A 12,303-nucleotide genomic window follows, 5' to 3' on the forward strand; every position below is an offset into this window, starting at 1 on the left:
TTAGGAGATTGAGACCATCCTGGTTTACACAGTGAAAACCCGTCTCTACTAAAAATACAAAAAATTAGCCAGGCGAGGTTGTGGGCGTCTGTAGTCCCAGCTGCTCGGGAGGCTGAGGAAGGAGAATGGCATGAACCTGGGAGGCGGAGCTTGCAGCGAGTCAAGATCGTGCCACTGCACTCCAGCCTGGGCCACAGAGCGAGACTCTGTCTCAAGAAAAAAAAAAAGCTACACATGGAAGTAAAATGCTTACTCAGAACTGAACAGAAGTTTCTTCTAACTCACTCACTTTTTGACTTGGAATTACTAAGCGTAGCACTGTAAACAAAGGACATCGTTGAGAAACTGAGACTACCAAAATGTTGGCATATGTGGGAGTTGTGGCCAAGAAAATGAAGTATCTGAGCCCACCTTATCCCCAGTATGCATTTCAGACCAGGATCAAGTCACTAATGACAGTGAATTTCCAGGCTCAACTATGGCTGCCTAATGAGGCTGGCCCCCTGGGGGTGGGGACTGGGGAGGGGACACACACGGGTGCCCAAGCTTCAGTCCACATCTTACCCGGTTCAGCCAGAAGCAGCCATGGGGCACAGGGAGACGTCTACTTCGAGAGCATTTCGGCAGCGAAAGTCAGTACTCTCTGGTTCCTGTAATTCCCTCCCAGTAATTCCAAGTCCAAAATTACCACCAGTGCAACATGAAAAACTGTTCATAGTTTTTCAGTAAAGTGTACATACAGCTTTAATAACGATTATAATCTGAACAAAGCTATTCTTATTATACAGGATGGAAAATCCTCCAAGCAACATTTTAAACCATGGACACTAGCGTTGGCATACATTGCATCTATCCAGAGATGACATAAACACACATCCTTCCAGCTAGGAACAGACAATCTCATATCACCAAGTTCCCTAGGATTGGCGATAAAAACAGACTTGTGGTCACCGCTCGGTTTCTCTGGCGTCTGGTTTCATATGGAATCTTACGTAAGTTGGCCTCAGAGGGAAGTGGCTGAGCAGCAAAGCAAAACAGCATGTATGTAACTAGTCAGGCAAAATAACGCGTCCGTGCTACCTGGAACGTATGTTAGGGAAAACAGGACCATATGGAGCGTGGGGCAGAGATATTCACTCAGCTAAACCGCCTTTGTAAAATCACATGTTTAAAGCATGCAGGACAGAAAACCAGAATAATTCAGAGCTTGAAAACATGAAATAACAGAAACGTGAATATTTGCAATACATACTTCCTAATATTGGAAATAAGAGCATTGGACAGAAAGGCAAGACTGGGTTTTCCAGAGACACACATTTTGGGGCTCAAAATTTCATGTTCTAAGCTTCTCTATCACGTAGGGATCAAGAACAAAAGCAAGGCTGCGGTCCTGGCCAGACCAAGTGGTACCTTGAGCCAGTCCGTGTGTCCTGAGGGCCCCTGGGCCCCATTTCCCATCCATAATCCAAGTTTGCTCAGCTATGGTCTGTCCTGGTACTCGGTGGACAGCCACAGGGCCCCGCTCCTGTGGGCCTTCAGAGGGACAGGAGAGAGCAATCCCCCCACAGTCCAACCCCCCAGAAGGCCTGAAATGGAAACGCTCTAACTAAGGCTCTCCTGCACTCCCCCACCTTTCTTCTAATACTACTCTCTCAACAAGTAGAAAAATAGGCTATAAGGAGGCTTAGGCAGCGATGCAAAGCCCAGGCAGACACACACTCGAATAGCTCTCTCTGAATAAAGCGAATCTGCCTCCACACGCTTGTTTGTTATTGTTCTGGCTTCTCCAAGTTTTAAAGGATAAAACCCTAAAACTCAGAAGCTCAAATCAATTCCTAATGTGGGATATGTTTTCCAAATATGGCTACCAAAACCATACAAGAATAACCTGAGAATAAGAAGCTAAGGGCCGGGCGCAGTGGCTTACGCCTGTAATCCCAGCACTTTGGGAGGCCAAGGAGGGTGAGTCATGAGGTCAGGAGTTCAAGACCAGCCTGGCCAAGATGGTGAAACCCCATCTCTACTAAAAAAAAAAAAAATACAAAACAAATTAGCCAGGCATGGTGGCACACGCCTGTAATCCCAGCTACTCAGGGGGCTGAGGGAGAGAATTGCTTGAACCCGGGAGGTAGAGGTTGTAGTGAGCCTAGATCGTGCCACTGCACTCAAGCCTGGGTGACAGAGCGAGACTCAAGCCTGGGTAACAGAACGAGACTCCGTCTCAAAAAAAAAAAAAGAAAAGAAAAGAAAAGAAAAAAAAAAGAAATTAAAAAAGGAAGCTAGGGTTAGGGAGATTTCTGAAGCATCGTTTTTCAAATGCAGGCTGTACCCTGTCGTCCTGAGGAGTTACCCTTGCTGGGGGCCTGTGGAGCCCCAGAAGGCAGATTGGGGGGCTCTCACACCACAGCCTTGGAGAACTAACCGGAAGCTTACCAATCTACAACTCCTAAGGTAACGTGCAACCAGTTCTGGTCTGTGGTTTGAAAACCTTAAATGGAAAGGAGCTGTAGATTTTCTTGCCACAATCACTCATGACTCATACAACACTATATTACTGGCATAACATGAAAACAAATTATCCTTTAAGCACTACACCTAACTCTAAAAAGAAAATCCCTTTCAAAACAGGTATGCTCAAATAAAGTATTCTGAGACTTCCGGAAGGACGGTCCTAGAATGAGCCAGTGCCCTGGAGAGCCCATGTTTGAACAAAATAGCACAGTTCTGGCCGGGCACAGTGGCTCACGCCTGTAATCCCAGTACTTTGGGAGGCCAAGGTGGGCAAATCACAAGGTCAGGAAATCAAGACTATCCCAGTCAACATAGTGAAACCCCATCTCTACTAAAAATACGAAAATTAGCCAGGCGTGGTGGCACGTGCCTGTAATCCCAGCTACTCGGGAGGCTGAGGCAGGGGAATCACTTGATCCCTGGAGGCAGAGGTTGCAGTGAGCTGAGATCGCACCACTGCAATCCAGCCTGGGTGACAGAGCAAGACTCCGTCTCAAAAAAAAAAGAAAAAAATACCACAGTTCAAACCTTTCTCTGTTGTACTTACGTGGATTAGTTACAATGATGATGTCACTACTTTCAAAGGAACGATTAAAATCATTGTTAAAAACATTTGTCACAGGCCGGGCGCGGTGGCTCAAGCCTGTAATCCCAGCACTTTGGGAGGCCGAGACAGGCGGATCACGAGGTCAGGAGATCGAGACCATCCTGGCTAACACGGTGAAACCCCGTCTCTACTAAAAAATACAAAAAACTAGCCGGGCGAAGTGGCGGGCGCCTGTAGTCCCAGCTACTCGGGAGGCTGAGGCAGGAGAATGGCATAAACCCGGGAGGCGGAGCTTGCAGTGAGCTGAGATCCGGCCACTGCACTCCAGCCTGGGCGACACAGCAAGACTCCGTCTCAAAAAAAAAAAAAAAAAAATTTGTCACAAACAGAAATGCCCTGTAAATCATATTACTACATACAGGGTTATCAGAAGCTATGCACATCAAGATCTTACAGCCTCTAGAAGACCCAGAACAGAGACCCTGCGGCCATGACCATAGCCACTCCCACCAACATGCCCAGTGCCAGGTCACTGTCATTGTCTGGATATCACTCTTGAATGATGACTTGGTTAGCAGGCTGCTGTCCATCAAGTCCTGCATAGGAGTCCTGGCAGGGCACAGCATATGCCTGTCCATTAGCAGCATAGACAGTTTGAGTTCCTGGCGGGCACACACCACTGTATGGCTCACGGCCCTATTCCTCAGTGGCTGGAGCAGCATTGGGGAGGAAACCACGGGTGTCTCATGAATCATGACGGTGGAGCCCACATAGGCTGTGTTTGTCCTAGAATCTTGGAGTGTAAATTTCCAGGCCAAGCAATCACCTGTGTTTTCTACACAAAGACTAATCGCTTTCCCATCTCACCTAACAATCTGCAGCATGCAGTCTTTTTCCATATATATAAAATATATATCGATATATATTTTAATAAGAATATTATATATTATATATTTTTAAATATTACATTAATACAATTAATATAAATATATTAAGTATAATTATATAATGCATAAATATTATTTATTATAAATTATACAATATATTTTATATATATATATATTTTTTTTTTTTTTTGAGACAGAGTCTCATTCTGTCACCCAGACTGTAGTGCAGTGGCATGATCTCGGCTCACTGCAACCCCTACCTCCCAGGTTCAAGCAATTCTTCTGCCTCAGCCTCCCAACTAACTGGGATTATAGGTGTGTGCCACCATGACTGGCTAAATTTTGTATTTTTAGGAGAGACAAGGTTTCACCACATTGGCCAGGCTGGTCTTGAACTCCTGACCTCAAGTGATCTGCCTGCCTCGACCTCCCAAAGTGCTGGGATTACAGACGTGAGCCACCGCTCCTGGCAGTATGCAGTCTTTTGACTTTCCATCCAGAGGCTGACTATCCTGACATTCCTGCCCGGTGGGGATGCTGAGGCATTCCACTTGCATGTGGACCTTATCCTCAACACTCTGCCGAGTCTGCTCATCACAACAGGTCAGGTACCATCTGACCACAGGTCAAACCAATTCTTGTTCCAGAGCTTCAATATAGCAATGTGTTGCAGCAACCAGCCACTCTTCACACCATCTCTCCACCCGCCAGCCAGAGTGGAGAATGCAAAGACGCCACTGCGGTTCCTCAGCTCCGACTGTCACACCAATGTCTATTCTTCTAATGCAATACTGCATTTGGTTTGTGAATATTTGATCTAGAATTTTTACATCTATAACCATAAGTAAAATCAGCCTATAGTTTTACTTTTGAAATATCTTTATTGGCTTTTATAAAATGTAATGCTAGCTTTCAGAAAATGAATTGGAAAACAGGAAAATAATGTGTTTCATAAGATAATTTGGGGTGCTTTTCATCTACTTCTAAAGAATGATCATTAAACTCCTTTGAGCCAAGGAGACCTTGAAAAATTTAATGAAACCTTTGGACTTGAGCCCTAGAAAATAGTATGTGCTCACTTAAGCTTAATTTAGCATACAATTTACAGGAGTTCTTCAGATTTTACTCTGCATTACAACCCTGGCCAATTAGAATGAGAATGAAATGATGTGTTTACTTTTCCATTTTCTCACTAAACCATAAGGATCATAAGGAGAGGGACTGAGTATGTCTTAGTCACCATCCAGCACTTAATGTAGTAGGCACTGTTTAGAATCTTGATATGCTGTTTCACATAATCCCTCCAGCAACCTTTCAAGACAGGTTTATTGGCAAAGTCACCTGACATAAACCACCTTGTAAACAGCTTTCTTTCCAGTTATCAGAATGCCCCTGAGCTAGTTGAAACCACAGGCATTAAACATAAATGGGCTAATGCACCTTGAAAATAATGTAGGCGTTTGAATACAAACGCACTTACCAGCTTAGAACTATCTGAATATGAATGAACTTTCTTTTTTTATTCCTGTGGTAGGAATTTCAGGCCCCAATGCCTGGACCCAACAGTAAGAATCAGGACCACATCTCCACAGCCTCTAGGAAGAACCCGTGTGCATCTCTTTAGGCCAGCTCGCAATGCATCCAGGCATACAGAATTTTGTACCTTCCCTATGTCGTGTCTCTGTTGAGATGCCCCTGAAGAAATGCTGTTCTTCTAACTGGATGAACAGAGCCAATGTACTACAATAAAAATATATATTTAGTCTTAGTCCACAGTTCCTGACACATGAGCTTCTAAGACCCATAGAATCTCTGGCACGACTAAGAGTGGTTTTTTTGGACCTAAAGACAGAAATATCATTTGACCCAGCAATCCCATTACTGGGTATATACCCAAAGGAATATAAACAGTTCTGTTATAAAGATACATGCACACATATGTTCCTTGCAGCACTATTCACAATAGCAAAGCTATGGAATCAACCTAAATGCCTATCAGTGACAGACTGAGTAAAGAAAATGTGGCACATGTACACTGTGGAATACTATGCAGCCATAAAAAAGAATGAGATCATGTTCTTTGCAGGGACATGGATGGAGCTGGTGGCCATTATCCTTAGCAAACTAACCCAGGAACAGAAAACTAAATACCACATATCTTCACTTATAAGTTACAGCTAAATCATGTGAACACATGGATACCTAGAGGGGAAAAATACACACTCCAGCCTACTAGGTGGCGAGGTGGGAGGAGGGAGAGGATCAGGACAAATAACTAACAGATACTAGGCTTAATACCTGAGTGATGAAATAATCTGTACACCAAGCCCCATGACACAAGTTTACCTATGTAACACACCTGCCCTTGTACCCCTGAACTTAAAATAAAAGTTAAGGGCCGGGCACTCAAGCCTGTAATGCCAGAACTTTGGGAGGACAAGGTGGGTGGGTCACTTGGGGTCAGGATTTCGAGACCAGCCTGGCCAACATGATGAAACCCCGTCTCCACTAAAACTACAAAAATTAGCTGGGTGTGTTGGCACACAGCTGTAGTCCCAGCTACTCAGGAGGCTGAGGCATGAGAATAGCTTGAACCTGGGAGGCAGAAGTTGCAGTGAATCCAGGTTTCGCCCCTGCATTCCAGTCTTGGCAAGAGAGTGAGACTCCATCTCAAACAACAACAACTAAAATAAATAAATAAATAAATAAATAAATAAATAAATAAACAATTTTTCTTAAAAAAGAGTGTTTTTCTATATGTTAATGAGATGACTCATGACTAGCAGCTCCTAGACAGCCTCAGGATGGGAGTGCTTTGCCAGAAAGCCCAACGCGTGATTACAGGATTGGAACTTTCAGTTTCACACCCTGATCTTCAGGGAGAAGAGAGAGCCAGAGATTGAGTTCAACCACTAATGGCCAAAGATGTAATCCATCATTCCTAAAAACCCCTAAACAAGGGGCTTCAGGGAGCTTTGAGGTTAGTGAACTCATGGAGGTGCTGGCGGAATAGGGAACCTGTTTGCTGTAGCTTGCCCTGTGTGTCTCTTCATTTGGCTATTCTGAGTTGTATCCTTTATAACAAACCAGTAAATGTAAGTAAAGGGTTTTCCTACATTTTTCCAGCAAATTCTCAAACATGAGGAGAAGGGCATGGAAACCCCTGATTTATAGCCAGTTAATCAGAACCAAAGTGCAGGTGCAACCCAGGACATGTGATTGGCATTTGAAGTGAGGCCAGTTTTGTGGGACTGAGCCGTTAACTACGGGCCTGCACTAACTCCAGGTAATTATTATCAGACTTGAATGGAATTGTAGATCACCCAGTTGTTGTCCGAAGAACTAGAGAACTGCTTAATGTGAGGGGAAGAGAAACCCCCACACATTTGGTATCAAAAGTTTGTGAGTAAACAAATATTAGGCATCAGTGAGCTGCTGGAACAGTGCCCCCTCCATTTCCCCAGGTCACTAATGAAGTGGAGGAAAACTACAGCCTCTTTCTCCCTTCTTTTTTCCTGCTAAACTAAAAAAGACCGGAAGCAGCATCTGAATTTGTTTTTGTTTTACTTATATCCCACGCAGCTAGCTTATCTGTACAAAGGCCCCATGCACTTAGAGAAAAACATCTTCCTTCAACCTCCACCTGTGGAACTAGAAATTTTGCTTTTAATCCAGCTATTGCAGATTTTACACTACCTGTTTTTCAAATAATAACATTGAAACTTAACATTAATTGGTCCAAGTTCACACAACATTGCAGTATCAGGGCCCAGTGTGGTAAGCCTGCTACAGCGGTTACTGCTTCAGGGGACCACCACTGCATCACCCCATACACAAGGCGTTCAGTCATTCTCCCCACACGCATATCTTTTTCTAAATCCACCCACATTGGGGAACTTTCTCTGGTTCAGTTATTTCATTGAGGAGGCAGAGATGGCTCACCCAGAAAGTCACACCGGAGTGGGGAAGAAGCGACAGAAATCCAAGAGTAGGAATCCTTCTCCCAAGCACACAGTGAGAACTAGGTTGGCAAAAGCTGAGTGTCATTAAGCTTTTAGTCTCCCACATGTGTCTTATCAGGCCCCACAACAATTCTTTGTGGAACGTTAAGGAAGAAAAGATTACTTGATAAATAGTTGTGTCTTCCCCTTCCCTAGTCTTATTTACCTACCTCCAGAAACATGTTTCATTCTGACTGGGCAAGTCTTGGCCTGGACATTCTGTGATCTCAGACCTCCAGACTTATCAAACTGCTTTGGAATTAAGCTTGGTCTTTCCTGCCAATTATAGATTTCTTTCTCTGTTAAAACAGCCCTCTAGCTCAGAAGGGAATTTCAACACCATCCCTGGACTTTCCCTTTGGGCAGGTCTAGGAGCACTCAGCAAGATGATTGGTTCACTAACTGTGATTGTGACAATGGGTTTTCAGTGTGAATCTTTTCTAAAGGAGTAGAATTCTGAGGCACCTGTTAGGAAGCGTGCTCGGACTTGTGAATCTCCAAGACAGGCACTTATTTTCTCATTTAGGCCTCTTGTGCAACTGGCCTCATTTTTTAAATTAACATATTAGTTTTTTCCCCATACCAATAGTTTCTACTCTTCCTAGAAAATGTGATGCTAACACAGAAAAACAATGGCAGACTTAAGTTCATGGAAGATATTACCTAGCTGATTAGTAGTAATAATAGTAGCAAACACTTAGGTAGCACTTACTGCCCATCAGGTGCTGTTTTAAGTTCTTTCTATATATTAACTCCTTTCATCAGCACAGCAACTCTATGAGGCAGGTCTAGTGTTATTCCCACTTTACACATGGGGAAAACTGCACCACAGAGAGGTTAAGTAAATTGTCCAGCTATTAAGTGGTGGATTTGAAATCAGAGTCTTTACCCTTAATTACTACACAATTTTGCTTCTAATAGAGTGTATTTCTGAATAAGCTTCTGTAAGGCAATGGTCTCAGGCTTCAGTGGAAACCATAATTCAGACCTCAAGAGCCCTACCATTCTCCAGCAGACATGGCATGCCCCAAACATAAACCCGAAAGCATGAAAAAGGCTTTTGGTCAACTACTGATTTCTGGACATCTTTGCAGTTGTCTTTTTGTGAGAAAAAAAAAATAAAAAAGATGGAGAAAATGAGTATGCATGCTTGCAGCAAGACACTAATTTTGAAAAATTATAGGAAAAAGTGTGATTTTGTTAAAGAAATGTAGTTGGTTATTTTCAGAAGATTTATAGAAAGTCAAAACAAGCTAGGCACGGTGGCTCACACCTGTAATCCTAGCACTTTGGGAGACTGAAGCAGCAGGATCCCTTGAGGCCAATTGTTCAAGGCCTGCCTGGGCAACATAGTGAGATCCCATTTCTACTAAAAAAAAAAAAAGCCAGGTATGGTGGCATGTGCCTGTAGTCCCAGTTGCTTGTGAGGCTGATGCAGGAGGACTGTGTGAGTCCAAACTCAGGAGTTCAAAGTCACAGTAAGCTATAATCACACCCCTGCTCTCCAGTCTGGGCAACACAGTGAGATCCTGTCTCTGAAAGAAAAAAAAGAAAAGAGAAGAAAAACCACCTAAATCTCTTCTTAAAAATATCTAATGTCCTTTAGTAACAGAAAAATAATAATTTGTAATTTGTGCATCATGTATTTTTATGAAAACAGTGTCCTTAGCATTGTTTCATTACAAATACAAACATAAAATAACAACAAAAAATACCTTACACAAATTTCAAACCATAGGAGAGACTTACCTAAAAACAAGTAGACAGATTGTTTTTCCTGCCCTAACTCTCTAATCTAGGATTCCCAACATACAGGGAAAAATGGGTGGCTATACTGTCTATTAGACTACTACTTTGGAGGCACTGGAGTACAATTTGTTGTTGTTGTTGTTGTTTTATTTTTTCACTATGATATGCACCATATGTATCCAAGTACTTACGACATAAACAATTTAAACACTAATTACTAGTGAACACTTATTAAAGCCACCACCATTTGTGACTAAATTCTGGGCCGAGGAATATAGATGGAAAAGATATACTACTTGTAGACTTGAGCCAAAAAGAGTTCCCAGACGGGCTTCTCGCTCCACTCATCCGTTCCCTGGATGATGCTGAGGTGCAGGTATTAGCTTGCTGGGACTACCATGACAAAATATCACTGACTGGGGGTGCTTAAAAAACAGAAATGTATTTTCTCACAGTTCTGGAGGCTGGAAGCCCATCACCAAGGTGCTGGCAGGTTTGGTTTCTCCTAAAGCCTCCCTCACTGGCAGGCAGACAGCTGCCCTCTCGCCATGTTCTCACATGTGCTTTCTCCTCTGTGTGCACATCCCTGGTGTCTCAATATCTCCAAATTTCCTCTTCTTCTTATAAGAACACCAGTCACATTAGATTAGGGCCCATCCTAGCAGCTTTATTTTAATTTAATCACATATTTAGAGGCCCTGTTTCCAGCTATAGTCACATTCTGAGGAACTGCGGGCTAGAGTTTCAACATATGAATTTGGGGAAGATACAATTCAGTGCATAACAGTGACCTGGAAGCCAAAATATGGAGCCACAAGATGAAAGGATCCTGGGTCCTCAAATTGCCCCTTGGAAGAGAGAAGCCTAGAAGATCTCTCAACTAGGAACAATAGCATCAGACTTTTAATGAGCAACCCAGGAACTTTTAATTTTGTTAAACAACTTATATTTTGGGATTATTTATAACAGAATCCTCCACTGACCAAATGAAAGAAAGCTCAACCATCCCCTGCTGAGTGTATCTAATTAAATCAGGTTTTAATATACTGGCCTCCGGTGAGGAGAAAGAGTACAAATGAAGAGAGATAATTCTAGACCTGCAGTCTCTGAAATTGATTTGGTGAAACTGACCATGGACATTAGATTCTGTAATGAACTCGTACATTAATTAATGCTAAGTGGTATGATTCATTTGAATTACGTTTTATTTAAGTGCAATGAATAGTTTGGGTTCTTATCGGTACCTGAAAAAAAATTCAGAATTAACACATCTGAATTGGTTCATTTGCAGTTGTTTGGTAAATCGAGCTAGTCCCATATTCTTGGGTAAGCATATTTCTGGAGAGAAAAAGAAAGAAAAAGAAAAAGCTTCATATTCTGACAGCGTTATAATCTCTTTGAGGTCAGTTGAAGTGTGACTACCAGAAGCAGAGGCCCGCCAGCACCCACTATTCTTCCGTTCAGAGACAGTCAATTAGGATTTGAAGGGAAGAAAAAAGGAATCGGAAAGGCAGCCTCTTGGCAGCTTAAATTTCCTAGGCTGCTGGAAGGGGAATCCTCCACAGTGAGCAGTGAGATGCCGAAAAAAGATGGGGTATGGGCCGGTGTTGCTCACGAGTAGCCCATGGAGGGGAAGGACCCTAAGTTATGTGGAAGGTGAAGAATGCTTGAATAGAGTGTGGGGTCTGTAGTGGATCCATGGAGGTTCATCAAAGCTTCCTGGTGCTGGAGACAGACAGCCCCTGCTTCAGTTGGTCCCCTTGTCCCCAGCCTCACTAAACTGTTCCCCTCTTCAAGTCTTTTCTGTCTTGGACAAGTAGATTTACCTAATCTTCAGCGATGGAAAAACTCATTCGCCTTGGCCACCTATTCTTCTCAGTGTTTTGCATCTTCCTCCTGGCTGTTAGCTTTTGAAACTGAAAGCCAAGAGTTTGATTCTTATTTCTGGGGTTCTGCTACGACAACTGTTCCTTGAGGCAACAGAGCTTGGTTTCTGTCTGCCCAGCAGCAGGAGGTTCAAGGCGTAACAGCGAATATCACACACACCAAAACCTCTCTCAATATATCAAAGCAGATTCCTGCCAAACATCAAAATAAAGAGCCGGAAAATTTTTTACCCCTTTTATGTTTGTTTTTGGGAAAAAAACAACCAAAGAAACTGCACATTATCTAAGGAAAGATTTACAGACAAATGCAATCTGTCCTCTTATGGGAATCCCTGGCACAAAATCCAACGACTGATGTGGTCACACCGCGGTTGACAGACAGGCTGCGGCTATCGGGTGAAATAGAACTCCTCACAGAGACCAAACAAGGTTTGTGGGTTACCAGACACTGGTGTCCTCTTACAGACAAAGTGCAGTCTTGTCAGATGACATTCCAAAGGCACATGTCATGTTGGGTGTTCAGGTTGAAGCGACCATTGTAGAGAAGTCTCCTATTTAGATGACAAAACAGTATCAAACACAGCTTAGAAATTCTACATTTGCCAGCCTGGCCAACATGGTGAGACCCATCTCTACTAAAAATACAAAACTTAGCCAGGCATGGTGGCATGTGCCTATAATCCTAGCTACTCGGGAGTCTGAGGCACGAGAATTGCTTGAAC

General features: G+C 43.1%; 1 pseudogene; it reads right to left on the minus strand.

The window, feature by feature from the left end:
* Positions 1 to 3,517: 3,517 nt before the first annotated feature.
* LOC126941081 (pleckstrin homology domain-containing family B member 2-like) lies at positions 3,518 to 7,834 on the minus strand (annotated as a pseudogene).
* Positions 7,835 to 12,303: the final 4,469 nt, after the last annotated feature.

This window comes from Macaca thibetana, chromosome 18, assembly GCF_024542745.1.
Source record: "Macaca thibetana thibetana isolate TM-01 chromosome 18, ASM2454274v1, whole genome shotgun sequence".
NCBI classification, from domain to species: Eukaryota; Metazoa; Chordata; class Mammalia; order Primates; family Cercopithecidae; genus Macaca; species Macaca thibetana.